At 46.0% G+C, this 20,922-nt stretch overlaps 1 pseudogene; it reads left to right on the top strand.

Annotated features, from left to right (window-relative positions):
* The first annotated feature begins 7,303 nt into the window (after positions 1-7,303).
* Positions 7,304-16,092, top strand: LOC123039405 (desmethyl-deoxy-podophyllotoxin synthase-like; annotated as a pseudogene).
* The last annotated feature ends 4,830 nt before the right edge of the window (positions 16,093-20,922 follow it).

Here is a 20,922-nt window from a genome sequence, read left to right on the forward strand (position 1 = left end):
AAAATTCCCACCAGAAGTCAAAACAGTAAACATGGTCCACGCAACTCACATAGAGTTCGTTGCCCCCAAATTCAACCCCTGGGCGGCCTGCCCGATCACTTTTGATCACAGGGACCACGCGGCCAGTAGCCGGCACGGAAGATCGGCTGCCTTGGTGCTCGACCCAATAATTCATGGATACCATCTCACTCGAGTCCTAATGGACGACGGTAGTAGTCCTAATCTGATATATCAGGACACCATCCGCAAGATGGGGATAGACCAATCCAGAATAAGCCAAAGTAACACCACCTTTAACGGAGTAATAGCAGGCGTTGAGGCCCGCTGCTCGGGCTCCCTCATATTAGAAGTAACATTCGGTTCTCCCGACAACTTCAGAAGCGAGGAATTACTCTTCGATATCGCTCCCTTCAGCAGTGGTTATCATGCATTACTCGGAAGAACGGCCTTCACTTGCTTTAATGCAGTACCGAACTACGCCTGCCTCAAACTCAAGATGCGGGTCCATGTGGCATCATAACTGTTAGTGGAAACACAGAGCAGTATGCGGCGGCTCCTGTAGCCGGACACTAAGCGGCCTCTCCCACCAGAACACATGATCGGTCGTCAAGACCACGTACACGATTAGACGAGTCCAGTGCACCATCGTCAACAATAGCCCGGATAAACCTGAGCTGAGTGCTATACATATACCCCCATAAATGGTACTAGGGGCTGTAAACATGTAATAATGCCCACAATTCGGCTTGCCTTATCAATGGCCAATATCTCATATTTCTAACATCCATTGAGAATAACTAACTTCCCGCACACTTACTCTTTTACACGAGTTTTCGTTCTTACAGACACTATTTGTGCGACACCCTTCCAGGATACGGCACAACGGAGACAAAGGCGCAGACGTGCAGCAGGGCCCCGCTCAAAGGTTTCTCTTTAGATTAAGCCCCTGTGTAAACCTTCTTTACTGTCTTTTGTTGCTTCACATCCCATGGGTATTGAATACACCCACAGGGGATACTGGCGTTATAGGCATTTCACCATGATAAATCAATGCACGTACCTGGAAATATAGGGTCAAGGGCGTTGCTCAGCCCAATATATGTTATAAAGTCCGAATACCTTTGGGAGTGTTCGGCGTCGCGAGTTTGGCCTTATATGCATCAGCTCCGAATCATGTCTTTGGTCAAATGTTGGGTTTGCCTGGCTCCTGGGTTTGCTGCCTTACATTCCGTTCTATTGGCTAAGGCGGCCAAAGGAGAACTACTATGATTGTGCCCTGGTTATTCAGGATGAGCACCTCAGTAGAGAAAGCCAAAAACTGACTGTCATGATATAGCGAGAGACTGGTCAACCACTCGAAGACTCATCAGAATCTATAGGATTCCTCCGCATCAACGAAGGACCGGTTTCCCGGTCATGTACATACGCGCACCATATCCGGATGCACGCGGAAGTACCAGGGGCTACATAGTAGCCCCACCTTTCAACTCCTATGGCTAAGTGAAAGTGTTACAGCTATATAGTCCGGTTGCCTGGTTTGACATGCGATCACCTCCTTAATGGACCAAGATGTTGGATCAAGTGTGATTACGCATATTTTTTCAAACACCCCCGCATTATATGTGTGGGGGCTAAAGCCAACGACTGCTAACTTTCATGTTATATGCATACATAAACGGCTGCACAGGAGGCATTATAGCACTTTCAGGCAAAATTATAAAAACAACCTCTATAATTAACACATAATTGTTTACAATTAGTCGACTTGTCACTCAAACATGACATCCTTTGAGCACTGTGCCTCTATTATATGGGCACCTTCTATGACCTACTCAAAATAGTGCTCGGCTGGGTCCTGGCTTCCTGCCGGACTCTGGGTTGCAATGCTGGTGGCCTCCATATCCACCCAATACGTCTTGACACGGGCAAGAGCCATACGTGCACCCTCTATGAAAGCTAGCCTCCTCATGGAATCGATTCTCGATACATCGCCAAGGAATTGTTGCACTACACCAAAATAACTGCCCAGTCTTGGTCCCTTTGGCCATAGATGGTCTACTACCGACCTCATGGCAAGATCGGACAACCTGTGGAGCTCGGCCATGGCAGCCATCCTCTTACTCAATGGTAGCAGATGCGTCGGAGCATTAAATTGTGAGCAGAACAACCTCTCTATGTCATTATCTTTTTGATCCTTGTAGAACTTGGTCGCATCAGCCACGCTTTTTGCCAGATCCGCATACGCGTCAGCATCGCTGATAAGCTGATCCAGAGGAGCATACTTGGGGTCTCCAAACTTCATCCGCAACAAATAGGGGCTTCCAGCTGCGATTTCCCCGGCCTATCAAAGCTCCTCCCGCGCAGCTCTAATCTCTGAGCGTGTTTTCTTGGCCGCATCCAAGGCCTTCTTCAGATCAGCCGCATTTGCCTGATTCTCCTTCTCGAGAAGCCCATACCGTCCGGCGGCGTCCCTCAGCTCCATAGCCATTTCGGTTATCTTTTCTTCACTTCGGCGATGAGCAGCCTATTCGGCTCTCAAGTCTTCGGCTGCCTTTAGGGCAGCCGCATTGCTAGCCCGGGCTTGTTCCTTGGCTAGGACAAGTTCTGCCCTCAGGGCCTCAATGGCAGTAGCTCCGCCTGCAGCCACATCATATCATATTAATATTCCAATCTTCTTAAAATTTCCTAAAAAATAAGGAAATACGAGCGCATACTCTATGACTCGTCGAATCGCTTGTTTACAAGTGTGATGTCGGCGTCCACCACATCAATCTGTCGCCTCAGTTCGGCGAATTAGCGGTCCGGTCTACCGCCGGACCCTTAGCAACCTGCGCATAAATACAGTGCGATCATTACCTCGGAGTGTGATCCTCCATTTGCCGCCTAGGGCTGGCAACCAGAGTCTCAGGGGCTACTATATATATAGAGCACATCTATCGCGTGTGGTGCAACCAAAAATTACGTGTTTTGTTGCGTACCTCAAAGCCTTTGAGCAAGCTTCCAAAAGCTTCATTTAACCCGCTTGTGGCGGAGGAAATTTTCTCCAACACCGTACCCATTAGTGTACGGTGAACTTCCGGGAGAGCAGCTTGCTCCAAGAGGCCCGTGAGTGTGTTTGGCCGGGCACCGGACTCTCTCGGACCCTTCTCATTGCCCTCCATGGGAGCCGAACGCGTCGGGCTCGGGGCGGACGAAGTGTTAGCTTCTGGCCTCAGTGGATCTGGACTCCTCCGTGACGACACCTCAGGGTCGCCTGCCCCATGGGGCGGAGAGGTAGGTGGGGTTTCACTCTCCGTCATCTCCGGAAGAAGATCCCCCGAAGACGAACCCTGTTGAGACAAGCTACTAGCCGGACTGCAAAAAATAGATCCTGGTTATTACTCGCAGAGGAAAAAGCAATAAGCTTCTTGTTTATTAACTTACAGCTAGAGGGCTGGCCCGTTTGCGGGCATGGTGCGGTAAGGACGCCCTTTGGGGCAGGGCCCCCTGGTGAAGTTTTCTTCCCTTGTTTAGACGCCTTTGTTTCCAAGTCTTCAGAGGCGGCCCTCTTCTTCCCGCGGGGGGAGAAAACCTTAGATTTGCCTCCCCGATTGTCCTCCTTCATGGAAACATTAATTCCCCCGGTTCAGATGTACAATGTGTGAAGCTCACTCTTGGCTTCTCCACTCCTCCCTTCATCTTTCCACGATGGCACTTGACTTAGCGCCCATTTAAGCATCCTAGCTATTGCCGGATCTGGCGAGCCTTCGGGAAGCGGGGCCGGACACCTGATTCTCTCCGCCTTGCTGAGCCAATCCTAGCCGCGGACAGTTTTTCAGAACAATGTTATGATAAATATAAACGAAGTGTTCGGTTACAGGGTTACTTGGGTATCTGGGCGGTTGCAGCTCAGGCCCGCATCCTCGGTGGTGTCCGAACACTTTATTCGTGGTCCGAAGAACAACATATACATTCCTTCAAGTGTCATGCCGAAGAAGTGCTGAATGGTTCATGGACCTTCTGGATGTAACTCCCACATCCGGAGAGGTCGACGTTTGCACGGCAGGGCCCGCCGAACTAGCATTACCTGGATTATTTTGACAAGACTAATATCCCTCTCAAGAAGCTCCCGAATGCGGCTCTGCAATGTCGGTACATCGTTTGCAGGCCCCCAGTCCATCCCCACGTTGGCCCACGACGCCAGTTGAGGCGGAGGGCCCGAGCGGAAGGCAGGGGCGGCCGCCCACTTTGTGCCTCAGGGAGCTGTGACGTAGAACCACCTCCGTTGCCATAGATCGGACACCTCCGGGAAGGAACCTTAGGGCCATGGGGCATCGGCGTTTCTGCTTATTGCAGCGCCTCCGCACTCCGCGTATCGCCCCTCGATCACCTTCGACTTCACATTGAAGGTCTTGAGCCATAAGCCGAAGTGTGGGGTGATATGGAGGAAGGCTTCGCAAACGACGATAAACAACGGGATGTGAAGGATGAAATCCAGAGCCAGATCGTGAAAATCTAGCCCGTAGTAGAACATGAGCCCTCTTACGAAGGGATCAAGACTAAAGCCTAAGCCCCAGAGGAAGTGGGAAACAAATACAACGCTCTCGTTGGGTTCGGGAGTAGGGATGACCTGCCCTAGAACAGGAAGCCTATGCTTGACGTCGGCGGTCAGATACCCGGCCTCTCTAAGCTTCACAATGTCCTCCTCTATGACAGAGGAGGCCATCCACCGGCCTTGAAGGTCGGATCCCAACATGATTGAAGATCTGAGGTGCTTAAGCTTGAGCTTTGGGTGTTGGACCTCGAAGTGTGGGAAGGCGCAGGTGTGGAGATAGAGGGATAGGCCTCGACCCCTCTATAAAGGGGGTGAATATCAAGCGTCCTTGGCGTAGCCGTTTGGGACTTGCCTAAAAACATGGAGCCATACCAACGGGCGTGGTGGGGTTACCCGCACCCGTATTGATGAGAATCCCGTATTAAGGGGGACACGATCTCTACTTCGACAAGACATGCCAATAAAACCGCCCTGCTGTGTGTATCGTGGTAGGCTGAGAAAAACGGTTCGTATTAAATCGGGCCGCGGCGTGAGAACATGCTGCGAAAAATTGTCAGCAGATTGGATTTATAAAGTATTATGCTCTCTACGGTGGTGCGCGGAAATTATTTTGTAGAGCCGAACACGATCCGTGTGTTCACAATCTTCTATGGAGTATTCGGAGATGGAACCCGCCTTGCAATGACGAAGACAATCTGTGCACCGGACTCATCATCATTGAAGCCTGGTTCAGGGCTACTGAGGGAGTCCTGGATAAGGGGGTATCCGGATAGCTGGCCTATATACTTTGGCCGCACTGTTGGACTATGAAGATACAAGATTGAAGACTTCGTCCCATGTCCGGATGGGACTCTCCTTTGCATGGAGGGCAAGCTTGGCGATTCGCATAATAGATCTCCTTCTCTGTAACCGACTCTATGTAACCCTAGCCCCCTCTAGTGTTTATATAAACCGGAGGGTTTAGTCCGTAGGACAAGAACAATCATAATCATAGGCTAGCTTCTAGGGTTTAGCCACTACGATCTCGTGGTAGATCAACTCTTGTAATACTCATATCATCAAGATCAATCAAGCAGGAAGTAGGGTATTACCTCCATCGAGAGGGCCCGAACCTGGGTAAACATCGTGTCCCCAGTCTCCTGTTACCATTAGCCTTAGACGCACAGTTTGGGACCCCCTACCCGAGATCCGCCGGTTTTGACACCGACACCTACCGCCAGGGACCATGGCGGTAGGGGGGGCAAGCTACTGTGATGAGAAAAACGAGCAACCTGGCGGTAGGGTTGACCCTATGTAGTTCATGATAAATTTGGCATGGCTTCATCCGGTGACATGACGAGTCCACCGAAGCGAAGGCTTTACTGAGTCATACAGGGCCATTTTCCATTCTTGTCACGTGCCTCATCCTCCTCTTGTGCCTTGCAAGCTAGCTTTCTTGCCCTCTCCTCCTCACGAGCAAGCTTCGCTTGGCGTGCCCTCTCCTCCTCGCGTTACTTCCGCTCCATCCTCTCTTTCTGATGACGCTCTTCCTCCAAGCCTCTTTGAAACATTTCTTCAAACAGCCGGTTTGTTTGAGGGTCTGCGTTGTTCTTGAAGCACCGGTGCCGACCGCCAGCTTGCAACAACGCATTGGCGACAGCTAGCTATGCAACATCGGGCTCCATCGCACCCAACTGTCATCGTCCGTCTCACTCTGTGTTGCCCCCCTTGCAACATCAGATCGACAATCTTTAAAGCACCGACAATGTTGTGGTCGGGGCCAAGCGGCGTGGATGTGCACAGGGGAGCAAGCCTAGGAAGCATCAAAGGCGGTGCCGCCGCTGGGAGCTTGTGCGACTGCGCGCGATTGAGCAAGGCCGAGGAGGTGCGGTGGAGATGTGTGGAGAGAGTGTGTGTGGTACAAGGAGTTGGTATGGGAAGCGGAGTTGTGGCGTGTGGACAAGGATGAGTTGATCCATGACGATCTTTCCAGAGAGAGGTGGGACCCAACACGTGGCATGCCGCATATGGTGTGATCAACATTTGATCTGACAACATCGCACCAGGCTGATTTCGTGTGTTGATCAGCCAATTGAACTCAAGCTTTTCCCTTTAAATTATTGTGTCATTTTTTGAAAAATAGTTGTATTAGAAACTTAAAATCATATGCATATATTTATCTCAAAAAATATTCTTGAATATAACACTTTCTTGAGTTTTATACATATATTCAAGGAAGCTAATGGTTAAGGTTACATTTCCACATTGTGTTAATGTGCATATGTCACTTATTTGTGGATCGAAGTGAGCAGCAAGTCAAGGTTACATTTACACATGGGTTTGACGAAAAATACCTTGGACACAAAGTAGCAGGAGGCATTGGAACATAAAACAAACAAGCAACAATGTCTCCCGTAAAAATTCTGATCAATCCTCGAGAATCACAATCAGAGGGAGTACTATGCCATCGTATTTAATTCTGCTCCTGCAGCACACTATAAGTACTACTCCATGATCGCATGATTAGATGTACCACATGATCGCATGCATCCATCAAATCGGTACGAGATCACATAAGTTAACTTTGATTTTTCTGTTTGCCCTGAAAATACGCGTGGGATAAAAGAAGTACTGGCATCGACCAAGGAACAAGCAACCTGCAGCTAGAACATAAAACGAACAAGTGACAATGTAGCCTATATAAACTGTGTTTACTTGAGTTCATCCAGAAACCCACTCATATTCTAGTATTGATCACATATCCACCACACTGATATGTACTGCCCAATCATGGAGGCGTACATCTATCTGCTAGCTCTTCTTCCACTTCTGTATATCCTTCGCTCCTTGAGAGCTTTCCTTTGCTCCGACGACCGCCGGCTACGGATCCCTCCGGGCCCATGGAAGGTTCCTGTAATTGGCCACCTCCACCATCTTTTTGGAGCCCTCCCACACCGTGCCTTACGGGACCTCTCTCGATGCCATGGGCTCCTTATGCTCCTCAAGCTCGGTAAGGTTCCAGTGATCGTCGCCTCCAGCGCTGAAGCTGCCAAGGCGATCATGAAGACACACGACCACATATTCCGCACAAGGCCACTGAGCTCAAAGGCCAAGGTGTTGAACGAGCATGGCACGGGGATCACGTTCTCCCTGTATGGTGCCCACTGGCGGCAACTCGGCAAGATTTGCGTCCTCGAGCTACTGAACGCCAAGCACGTCAAAGCTTTCCGGCCCACCCATGAGGAGGAGGTGATTAGGTTCATTCAATCCATCTCATATCCATCTGTTGTGAGGAGTTAGTTGCATATAGGAAAGTGAGAGTGGTTAAAATGTAAACGTAAATTGTATATACTGGGACAAAGAGGAATGAACTGGGTGTGGAGGTTCTTCCAGAAATCCCCAGCTTCCCCCTTATCTTCCTGGCTAGAGAAGAGAAATCTTCAAATCCAACAACATGGTATCAAAGCAGGTGTTGTAGCCGCCACTAGCGGTCAAGGAAACGGTGGCGCTCCTTGCTGTGGTCGAGGAGAGAAGAGGAGTGCTTCTGGTGGTGGACTGGAGCGAATAGAAGGAGCTACGGCCAGGGTGTGAGCCGGTGAAGTGGGTTGGAGTTGAAGCTGGTGGTTGTGCAACATGGGAGTGGTGATCTTGCTTGTAGCCTTGTGCAGGCTGCTCGAAATTGGAAGCCTCGGCAAGGGTAGCACCGGTAGAGAGAGCCAGCGCACGGGTTATGTACGGCTAGGGCAGCAGTTGGTGGAGAGCCACTGATTTGGAGGCGAGCAGAACTGTAGGTGTGGAAGCAGGCTGGAGGCGCCAAGTAGAGGTGTAGGAGAGTGCTCCCTGGAGGTGGTTGTGTGGTGTTGCTGGGCAAGATTCGTGTCCAGGAGGAGGCAGGAGCTACTGTTGTGTTGCAACAAAGAAAGAAGCACCAAAGGTCACAAGTGTGCTTGATCCTGAAGCAAGAGGATTTTTGGGCTGCTTAAGACCAGGTCAGAACAGCACACCAAGGACAGGTTTGCAACAATGGGTGACAAGGATGCCGCTCCATCAGGAGTCACAGTAGGGGAGCTTGCAGCGGTGTTGCAAGCCAGGGATGAGAAATATAGATTGTTGTTCGAGGCTATGAGCAAGCAAGGAGGGAGTTCAAAACCATAAGCAGAGGTCAAGGAGGAGGTTCATCCATTGCAAATGACACTCATGAAGTTAGATGGGTCTGAAACCTATGCAAGTTGGGAAGAGCATGCAGACACAATTCTTGTCTCAAGAAGCCTAAAGGGCTATATACAGGGGGTAATTGAAAAACCAGTTGACAAGAACTCCAAGGAAGGCCAGAAGTGAAAGATGACCAATGCATTGGTGAGAGCATGCATGGCTGCTGAGTTCAGTCTCACCTCAAATTGCTAAGCAGGTGGAAAAGATTAAGGAGGCGTCAAAAATTTGTCGGCTACTGAAAGGTACATATTCTAGAGTTGGTAATGAGATGCTAGCTTGTAAAATTCAGAAGGAGCTGCAAGGGTTGAGTCAGGGTGACAAATCAGTTGTATATTATGTGTCTGAGTTGAAGAGATTGTGGAGTGAGATTGATTACTTTGATCCAACTGATATGGAGTGTGGCAAGTGTATGGAGAAATTTAACAAGTGGACAGAAAAGAGACGTGTGAGGGACTTCCTAAATGGACTTCATTCTAAGTATGAAAACAGGAGGGCTGCACTATAAGGTAGCGGAAAGCTTCCTACACTGGAGCAAGCAATATCAGCTATCATTAGTGAGGAAACCAGGTTGAAATTAGAGGCATCAGGGTCAGTGATGCAAGGTATCATGCAGCGGCGATCAACACTCTATGCAGCAGAGGGTGAAAATTATCAAATTCGGGATCAAATGCAGCTGACAAGAAATGCTTCGAGTGCGGTCAGCCAGAACATTTGAAGTTTTCATGCCCTGGGTTAATGGGAGGCGGCAGAGGAAGAGGGATGGACTGGCATGGAAGAGGACATGGCCGTGGGCTTGAAGGACGAGGCGATCGTGGGCGAGGTACACGCCCTGCTGCTAAAGCAAACACGTCGGTAATCACTGAAAATACCACCCAAACTATGAGTGTTGAGATGACTGCTGAGGATTGGGAGAAGTGGTCTCAATTCAAGGGGCTTTCTCTAGGTGACAAGCCAACTGTTGAAGCGCCTACCTCTGCGGCCTTAGCAAATTTTGGTGGTAACAACTCTCACACTGTGATAGATAAGTCCATTGATGCACCATGGTTATTAGATTCAGGTGCATCTAGACATATGGCTGGTTCCTACAGAAATTTTATTAACTATACTCCTGATTTAAATAAGCAACCCATTAAATTAGCTGATGGCTCCTCCCAAACCATTATGAGATCAGGGATAATTATGTGTAGCACTGATATGTCTTTGTCATCTGTTTTGCATGTTCCCTCATTCCCAATAAATCCGCTATCCATCAGTTGCATCACAAATGAACTTAATTGTGTTGCTATCTTGTTTCCATCATGGTGCTTGTTTCAGTAACTTGGGACTAGAAGAAGACTTGGGACGGGGATCATGCGTGATGGGCTGTATTATCTAGATAATAATGTGCCAGATGTGGTTGCAGCTGCTATGTCTCTTTCACCACTTGACAAATTCCTTCTTCACCACCGCAGGCTAGGACATATGTCTTTTGTCACCCCTGGTAGGCTTTATCTTGCTCTTTATAGTAAAGTTAACCAGGGAAGTCTAGTATGTGATACTTGTCAATATGGTAAACAAACATGTAGCTCCTATACATCATCTGATAATAGACGTGACATGCCACTTCAAGTTATACATTCTGATGTGTGGGGTCCTACTCTAGTTTCGTCTTTAAATGGATATCGCTCGTTTGTTACCTTTATTGACTGTTGTACTAGAGTAACTTGGGTTTATGTGTTGAAGAACAAGAGCGATGTGTTTGAATGCTTTGTTGCTTTTCATAATATGATCAGAACACAATACAATGCATGTGTGAAAACATTTCGCACTGATAATGGCACAGAGTATGTGAACAAGGAATTTGATGAGTACTTATCTAGTTTTGGGATTATTCATCACACAACTTGTCTAGGTACTTCGGAGCAGAATGGTTTGGCAGAAAGGAAGAATAGACACCTTCTGGAAATCACTCGTTGCATAATGATATCTTTGAATGTTCCTAATTTTTTGTGGGGTGAAGTTGTAATGACAACTGCTTACTTGATGAATAGAATGCCATCCAGGTTACTTGGTTATAAAACATTGTTAGAGTGTCTAACGGGTGAAACAAAATATGTGTTTCCACCAAAGGTCTTTGGGTGTGTTTGTTTCTGAGGATTATAGACCATCTGTTGGCAAGCTAGATCCAAAGGCGCTAAAGTGTGTATTCATGGGGTATTCTGGTAGGCAGAAGGGATAAAAATGTTGGTGTCCATCTGAAAGGAGAATGTTTGTGAGTATGGATGTGGTATTTAGGGAGCATGAACCATTCTATCGTGAACCGACGGATTTAACTGATGTCTTCCCTAATTTGTTTACTAACTAAAATTAAGATGCAGATTGTGAGACGAGGGGGATAAGGAAGAGGAAGGTGACGCATCATCGAGAAAGATGATAATTGGGGTAATTCCAGTGGGAGCAGAGCAAGAACGAAGACTTGAGCAACAGTATGATACATTAAGTGAAGCATACTGGTGGCCAAAACCAAATGAGGAAAGGGAGATTCAGGTGTATACACGAAGACATCGTATTGAGGAGGAACAGATCCAAGTGTTGGAACCTGAGCCCGAGGCTTATGGGCAATACGGTGAGCAAGAGGAGGCTGACCAACAAGATAATACTCAAGTTCAAACTAGTGATACTACACCTTCCTTGGACAGTGGTAACATCTCTTCTCAATATGACGACCTTGATGTCCCAATAGCTTATAGAAAGCAACCGCGAGCTAATGCCAGAAAATTGCCCTCTAAATTGGATCCTTATAATGTCTCCAACTATGTCTCTTATGACATTGTTGGTCCTTCTTACATGTCATTTATTGCAGCACTGGATTCTGTAGAACCCATACCACGGGATTGGCAAGAGGCAAAATTAAACCCAAAATGGAGGGAAACAATGCTTCAGGAGATATCTTCTCTCGACAAGAATAATACATGGGTAATTACTCCACTTCCTTGTAACAAGAAAGTGGTAGGTTGCAAATGGGTGTTTATCATAAAACATACACCCAAAGGGAAAGTGGATAGATATAAGGCGAGACTTGTGGCAAAATGTTATAGCCAGAATATGGAGTGGATTATGATGAAACCTTCGCCCTAGTTGCAAAGATGAACACCATCAGGGCTTTAATCTCATTGGCAGCAAATAACAAGTGGAACTTGTTTCAAGTAGATGTGAAGAATGCATTTATTCATGGAGATTTGAAAGAAGTTTATATGGAGATTCCACCATGGTTCAGTGGGCCTGAGACAATGCGCAAAGTGTGTAGATTGAAGAAATAACTTTATGGACTTAAACAGTCACCAAGGGCTTGGTTTGGGAGGTTTCGCAAGGACATTTGTACTTTGGGTTTTCGACAAAGCAATGCTAACCATACCTTTTTCTTTAAGCACCACGAAAATAAAATGGTCATATTTGTCGTATATGTTGGTGACATTCTGATCACAGGGAATGGTGATGTGGAGATAAAGAACTTGAAGAAAATATTGGCGAAGTCATTTGAAGTCAAAGACCTTGGATTCCTCCACTTCTTCCTGGGAATAGAAGTAGCTTATGGAGCTCAATGTATCTATCTCTCTCAAAGTAAATATGTGCTTGGTTGTCTCGCTGAAACTAGGATGCTGAAAGTAAACCAGCTGCCACACCAATTGAGCCAAACCTTCATATTACAACCAATTTAGGAGAACCCGTTGATAAGGGGGATACCAGAGACTTGTGGGATGTTTAATTTATCTATCCCATACTAGACCAGACATTGCATATGTCGTAAGCCTGGTGATTAGATATATGCATGACCCTCGATTAGGTCATCTAGATGCAATAAATAGAATTCTGCGGTATCTCAAGGGTTGTCCCTGAAAAGGAATTCTCCTTTCCAACCATGGGCATCTAGAAGTTGAGGGATACACAGACGCTGATTGGGCTGGGTGCTTGGATGACAGGAGATCCACTTCAGGTTATTGCATCTTCTTGGGAGGAAATTTAGTCAGTTGGAGGAGTAAGAAGCAAAGTGTTGTCGCCAGATCCACGGCAGAAGCAGAGCTGCGATCCATGGCTTCAGGGCTATGTGAGTTGTTATGGCTTCGATTATTATTAACTAAACTTCGGTTGTATAAAGGAGGAACACTCAGGCTCCATTGTGATAATCAAGCCGCAATCAACATTGTCAACAATCCAGTTCAGCATGACAGAACAAAATATATCGAAATTGATAGACATTTTACTAAGGATAAACTTGATGAGGGAGTACTTCAAGTAGGTTTTGTTAAAACTGGAGACCAACTTGCTGATGTATTAGCAAAGGGTGTGAGTGTTGTATCCTTGCTTAAGTTGTGTTTCAAGATGGGGCTTGATGTCTACTACACAACCTTCTTCTTGTAGACATTGTTGGGCCTCGAAGTGCAGAGGTTTGTAGGACAGTAGCAAATTTCCCTCAAGTGGATGACCTAAGGTTTATCAATCCGTGGGAGGCGTAGGATGAAGATGGTTTCTCTCAAACAACCCTGCAACCAAATAACAAAGAGTCTCTTGTGTCCCCAACACACCCAATACAATGGTAAATTGTATAGGTGCACTAGTTCGGCGAAGAGATGGTGATACAAGTGCAATATGGATGGTAGATAAAGGTATTTTTAATCTGAAATTATAAAAACAGCAAGGTAACTAATGATAAAAGTGAGCCTAAACTGTATTGCAATGGTAGGAAACAAGGCCTAAGGTTCATACTTTCACTAGTGCAAGTTCTCTCAACAATAATAACATAACTGGATCACATAACTATCCCTCAACATGCAACAAATAGTCACTCCAAAGCCGCTAATAGCGGAGAACAAACGAAGAGATTATGGTAGGGTGCGAAACCACCTCAAAGTTATTCTTTCGGATCAATCTATTCAAGAGTTCATACTAGAATAACACCTTAAGACACAAATCAACCAAAACCCTAATGTCGCCTAGATATTCCATTGTCACCTCAAGTATCTGTGGGCATGATTATATGATATGCATCACACAATCTCAGATTCATCTATTCAACCAACACAAAGTACTTCAAAGAGTGCCCCAAAGTTTCTACCGGAGAGTCAAGACGAAAATGTTTGCCAACCCCTATGCATAGATTCCCAAGGTCACGGAACCCGCAAGTTGATCACCAAAACATACATCAAGTGGATCACATGAATATCCCATTGTCACCACAGATAAGAACGGCAAGACATACATCAAGTGTTCTCAAATCCTTAAAGACTCAATCCGATAAGATAACTTCAAAGGGAAAACTCAATCCATTACAAGAGAGTAGAGGGGGAGAAATATCATAAGATCCAACTATAATAGCAAAGCTCGCGATACATCAAGATCGTGCCATAGAGGGAACACGAGAGAGAACACGAGAAAGAGAGATCCAACACATGGCTACTGGTACATACCCTCAGCCCCGAGGGTGAACTACTCCCTCCTCGTCATGGAGATCGTCGGGATGATGATGAAGATGGCCACCGGTGAGGGATCCCCCTTCCGGCAGGGTGCCAGAATAGGGTCCCGATTGACTTTTGGTGGCTACATAGGCTTGCGTAGGCGGAACTCTCGATCTATCTTCGTTATCGATGTGTTTAGGGTATATGGGATTATATAGGTGAAAGAAGTCGGTCGGGGGGGGGGGGGTGCTCGAGGGGCCCAGGAGACAGGGGGCACCCCAGGGGGGTGGGCGTGCCCTCCTATCTCCTGGCTTCCTCGAACCTTCCTTGGCTTGAACTCCAAGTCTCCCGGATCATATCCTTTCCAAAAATCACGCTCCTGAAGGTTTCATTCCGTTTGGACTCCGTTTGATATTCCTTTTCTTCGAAATACTGAAACAGGCAATAAAACAGCAATATGGGTTGGGCCTCCGGTTAGTAGGTTAGTCCCAAAAGTAATATAAAAGTGTATAATAAAGCACGTAATCATTCAAAACAGATAATAAAATAGCATGAATGCTTCATAAATTATAGATATGTTGGAGACGTATCAGGGCTCTTAGACATTGTCACCCCATCTTGAGGGGGAGTGTTGTGAGGAGTTAGTTGCAAATAGGAAAGTGGGAGGGGTTAAAATGTAAATGTAAATTGTATATATTGGGAAAAAGAGGAATGAACCGGGTGTGGAGGTTCTTCCAGAAATCCCTAGCTTCCCCCTTAGCTTCCTGGCTAGAGAAGAGAAATCTTCAAATCCAACAACAGCATCAGAGTCACAACTAACTGTGAATCTGAGTAACATGCTCATGATTTACGGGGCAGACACGATGGTGCACTCCACCATGGGTTGCCGGCTCAAGGACCATGACAGCGACACCTTACTCGATTATGTCTCTGAGGTGGTGCAGCTGATAGGTGGATACACCTTATCCAACGTGTTCCCATCATCGAGGCTAGGGCGGACTCTAAGCAGCACACTACACAGGGCTTCAGTATTTTGAGACTCCGTGCTATCCTTCCTGGAGCATATCATAGATCATCGTCTCGAGAGGAGATCCTCCAAGCAAGTTCACCAGGAAGACCTGGTGGATGCCCTCTTGAGGATCAAACAAGAAGACAACCTTGTGCCCCCCCTCGCCGTGAACAATATCAAAGCAGTGATTCTAGTAAGTTATTTGCTCATGATAGTCCATGCTATATATACATACACACGTGTGTACATGTGGGGGCGCTAGTTTTTCTATCAATCCACAGTTTCACCAACAGGGAAAAGAACACAGGATGTTTTTGTAGGCGGGAGCGAGTCACCAGTAACAACGCTACAGTGGGCCATGATAGAGTTGATGCAAAACCCTAGCATGATGTCTAGGGCACAAGCCGAGGTCAGGGGTGCCTTTGCGGGACAAACAAAGGTAACCGAGGAGGGTCTAGCCAAGCTAAGCTATTTGCAGTGTATCATCAAGGAGACGTTGCGGTTGCACGCACCTACGCCATTACTACTGCCAAGGGAATGCCAGCAGCAATGTAACATACTCGACTATGACGTTCCCAAGGGCGCCATTGTTCTCGTGAATGCTTGGGCGATCTCAAGGGACCCTGAGTACTGGGAAGAACTGGATGCATTCATCCCAGATAGATTTATGGGCAGTAAGATGAATTATGATCCTAACAACTTTGAGTTCATACCATTCAGCTACGGGCGGCGGATTTGCCCTGGGATGTTGTTTGGGATCGCGAACATTAATCTTGCTCTTGCAAGCCTTCTATTTTATTTTGACTGGGCTCTCCCAGATGGCATTCTCCTTGGTGATCTTGACATGGCGGAAACCATGGGAATCAGTGCTAAGAAGAAGCTGGCTGCGATTGCATGCAACTCTCCACATACAACTACCCGGCTGAACCGTTGTTTCCCTATCCAGATCTTTGCATGGTCTTGTTTGTTGTCAAAGCCGTATGTGTGGCCGTGTGGGTATTCAAATTCGGCATCTGTGGGAACTTTATTTATGTGTCCTTAAATTCAAATTGTGCATGTTATGTTTTAAATTCAAATAAACTAGTACTTCTTATGTGATCTCCATGTATTACATACAGATCTAAAAAGTCATGTAGTTATGATGTAGCCGGGTGTTAAACTCTTTCGCGGTTGGATCTTTTTTATATGGAAAGATGATATTAATGACAGTTCATTATAAGAAAAATAAAGTAAACAACGTGCTTCCCACGAACACACTCATATCCTTGTGCATGTGGGAGCTCTAGAAGCATAGGACCACGATTGTATTTGATGGGGCTTCGCCCTCGGCTAAAAAGGTCATTACCAAAATTGAGAGTGAGGGTAGAGCATGAAAACTACGAGGGATATTGAAGGGAGACTACTCCAACTTCCTCGTTATGCTGACTAGGTGGGCTAGGGCGAGTAGCTAAGTGTGTCAGCATGGAGTTAATTGCAAAGAGTACCACAATTGGGGCATTACAAGCAAATTGGTATTAAGATTGGTAATTTTACGTGTCAGTACCAACTCTACGGTGAGGCATTGCAAAAGAGGCTAAAACAACTTTTTATATGTATTGATGGCCGAACTAACTGCTTGGGCGCACCCATCAGGTGCCACGTTGTCTAGAGTGCGAGTGCCCGCATGTTGACTCGGACGAGGCCGATTCGAACCGGTTTACCGTAGGTCGCTCATCTCCTCCTCTCGATCCCTCCTCTCCCCCGCGGTTGCATTGCTTTGTGAGATGATGGCGTCGATGGCTCCAGCAGACGGCGAGGGTGGCGACGACAACGGCGGCGGCGGCGACCTCCCCCGCTTAGGCGTCGACGGCTTGACAGGAGGACTAGACGGTGGTAGCGGCTACTACACCTCGGAGCACTCTAGCGACGATGATGATTTTGCAGAGTCGGCATTGTCGATGGAGCAAAGGTTGCGAATGGCGCATATTTGGGTGGCAAACCCTACCACCGCCCATTAGTGGACTCATGGAATCGGTGGTGTGCTGTAAGTTCTCCAATCTTCCTCTTTTCCTTACAAATTGGGGATTAGGGTTAGGGTTTTCTGCATCCAACTCTGTCTGTTCTGACTCCAAATTGGTATTGATTGACACAGTTTACTAGCTAGGCAACAATATTTTATAACTAGGATTAGAGCTAGGTAGACTACAGTAATATTCAAATTGGTACTGATCTATTTACATTATTTTTTCTGTCTCCAAATTGGGATTAGGTCTAGCTTGACTAGGCAGCAGTATTTTGTAACTATCATTAGGTTTTGTTGTCATATTCTCAGTTGGCACTGAGATACTTATTTACATTGTTTACTATCATTAGGGTTTGCTGTCATATTCTCAGTTGGCACTGAGATACTTATTTACATTGTTTACTATCATTAGGTTTGTTGTCATATTCTTAGTTTATTAATAATTTGTTTGATTTGTAGTAATTGTGTTTAGTGTAATTATTGACTAGGGCTAAGTAAATAACTCATCCATGTTTGTTCTGTAAATACAAAATCTCAGCTTGTTTCTATGTATATTAACCAAAAGTGGTAAAACTCATTACTGAACTGAGAATAGTAAAACAAAGCTTTGTTTATATGTTAACTAAAATTGTGTTTTAGGCTTAGGTTAAGCTTGGGTACTGAATAGTTCATATATCTCCTTTGTAGCCTATCTGTTAAGTAAATTTGTTTATTAGCCAGGTTAAATTGTTTACCATTATTTTGTGTTATTTCATTTTGCAGTTTGTATGATGACATTTTGGAGGTTAGGATCCATTTTGATGCTGGAGAAACGTTGGAGCTGAAGCTCTGTAGTTTAGATGTAGCATATCTGAATATAGTTGCAGTGATGGAAACCCAAGGATTTAGTGTATATGATCTACTGTTTCACATTGAGAAACCAAGCTTAGGGGAGAAAGGGTTGGGGTTGTTAGAAAGTAATTTAGAGTTGCAAACCATAAAGAGGAAGAATAAGGAGGCTAAGGTTCTTAATATGCTAGTGAGGGCATGTCCACCTCCTGTTAGCCAGTTCCAGAGGCAAGAATTGCCCCCGATTGTGTATGAAGAGCATGTGGTATATGATCTTAGTGAGCCTCCAATCTATGTTGTTGATCAGGAAGGAATTGTCTTTAAACGTCAGAGTAGCACCTCCAGTGCAGCTCATGCTACTGGTGTTTGCACACAAGAGAGCAGGAATTTAAAAGGAAAGCTGAGAGCAGTTTTGGAAGTAGAAGAAGAAGAGGGATATGGATATGAGGGTAGTGGTGCTTCTGACTCTGATTCTGAAGGTAAATATGGCAGTGACCAAAACCCTTATTACTGTTGGGGAACACATTAATTGCAAAAAATCCTAAGATCACACAAGATCTATCTCTAGGTGATGCATAGTAACGAGAGGGGAGAGTGTTGTCTATGTACCCTCGTAGACCGAAAGCGGAAGCGTAATGACAACGCGGTTGATGTAGTCTTACGTCTTCACGATCCGACCGATCCTAGCACCGAAGGTACGACACCTCCGCGATCTGCACACGTTCAGCTCGGTGACGTCCCACGTACTCTAGATCCAGCTGAGGTCGAGGGACAGTTTCGCCAGCACGACGGCATGGTGACGGTGATGATGAAGTTACCAGTGCAGGGCTTCGCCTAAGCACTACGACGATATGACCGAGGTGGAAATCTGTGGAGGGGGCACCGCACACGGCTAAACAATCAACTTGTGTGTCCTAGGGTGCCCCCTTGTGCCCATATATAAAGGAGCAAGGAGGGCCTCATAGGGTGCGCCCCAAGGGGGGAATCCTACTCATACTATGAGTAGGTTCCCCCTTTCCAAGTCCAACTAAGAGGGGAAGGAAAGAGGAGGAGGGGAGAAGGAAAGAGGGGCCAGGCCCCCCAAGCCCTAAACCAATTCGGTTTGGGCCTAGGGGGGCGCGCCCCACAGCTCCCTTGCTGCCCTCTATTTCCACTAAGGCCCATGAAGGCCCATTGACCCCCCCCTCCCCCGGGGAGGATGGGGTTCCGGTAACTCCCCGGCACTAAAGTATTTATCCGGTGACCCCCGGAACCTTTCCGGTGTCCGAATATAACCTTCCAATATATCAATCTTTATGTCTCGACCATTTTGAGACTCCTTGTCATGTCCGTGATCTGATCCGGGACTCCGAACAACCTTCGGTACATCAAAACACATAAACTCATAATACCGATCATCATCAAACATTAAGCGTGTGGACCCTACGGGTTCGAGAACTATGTAGACATGACCGAGACACATCTCCGGTCAATAACCAATAGCGGAACCTGGATGCTCATATTGGCTCCTACATATTCTACGAAGATCTTTATCGGTCAAACCGCATAACAACATACGTTGTTCCCTTTGTCATCGGTATGTTACTTGCCCGAGATTCGATCGTCGGTATCTCAATACCTAGTTCGAAATCGTTACCGGCAAGTCTCTTTACTCGTTCTGTAATACTTCATCCTGTAACTAACTCATTAGTCACAATGCTTGCAAGGCTTATAGTAATGAGTATTACCGAGAGGGCCCAAAGATACCTCTCCGAAACACGGAGTTACAAATCCTAATATCAATCTATGCCAACCCAACAAAAACCTTTGGAGACACCTATAGAGCACCTTTATAATCATGCATTTACGTTGTGATGTTTGGTAGCACACAAAGTGTTCCTTCGGTATTCGGGAGTTGCATAATCTCATAGTCTGAGGAGCTTGTATAAGTCATGAAGAAAGCAGTAGCAATGAAACTAACACGATCATAATGCTAAGCTAACGGATGGGTCATGTCCATCACATCATTCTCCTATGATGTGATCCCATTCATCAAATGATAACACATGTCTATGGTTAGGAAACATAACCATATTTGATTAACGAGCTAGTCAAGTAGAAGCATACTAGGGACTATATGTTTTTTCTATGTATTCACACATGTACTAAGTTTCCGGTTAATACAATTCTAGCATGAATAATAAACATTTATCATGAATTAAGGAAATAAATAATAACTTTATTATTGCCTCTAGGGCATATTCCCTTCAGTCTCCCACTCGCACTAGAGGCAATAATCTAGTTCACATCACCATGTGATTTAACACCAATATTCACATCTATAAGTGATTAACACCCATAGTTCACATCATCATGTGACCAACACCCAAAGGTTTTTTACTAGAGTCAATAATCTAGTTCGCATTGCTATGTGATTAACACCCAAAAGGTACTGAGGTGTGATCATGTTTTGCTCATGAGAGAAGTTTAGTCAACGGGTCTGTCACATTCAGAGCCGTATGTATTTTGCACATATTCTATGTCTACAATTCTCTGCATGGAGCTACTCTAGCTAATTGCTCCCACTTTCAATATGTATCCAGATTGAGACTTACATTCATTTGGATCGGTGTAAAACCTTGCATCGATGTAACTCTTTACGACGGGCTCTTTTATCACCTCCATAATTGAGAAATATTTCCTTAGTACTCACTAAGGATAATCTTGAACGTTGTCCAGTGATCTACTCCTAGATCAAAATTGTACTCCCTTGCCAAACTCAGGGCAGGGTACACAATAGGTCTGGTACACAGCACAACATACTTTATAGTACCTATGACTGTGGCATAGGGAATGACTTCCATTCTCTTTCTATTTTCTGCCATGGTTGGGCTTTGAGTCTTACTCAACTTTACACCTTGTAATAAAGACAAGAACCCTTTCTTTG

The sequence above is a fragment of the Triticum aestivum genome, chromosome 2B (genome assembly GCF_018294505.1).
Source record: "Triticum aestivum cultivar Chinese Spring chromosome 2B, IWGSC CS RefSeq v2.1, whole genome shotgun sequence".
Taxonomy (NCBI): Eukaryota; Viridiplantae; Streptophyta; class Magnoliopsida; order Poales; family Poaceae; genus Triticum; species Triticum aestivum.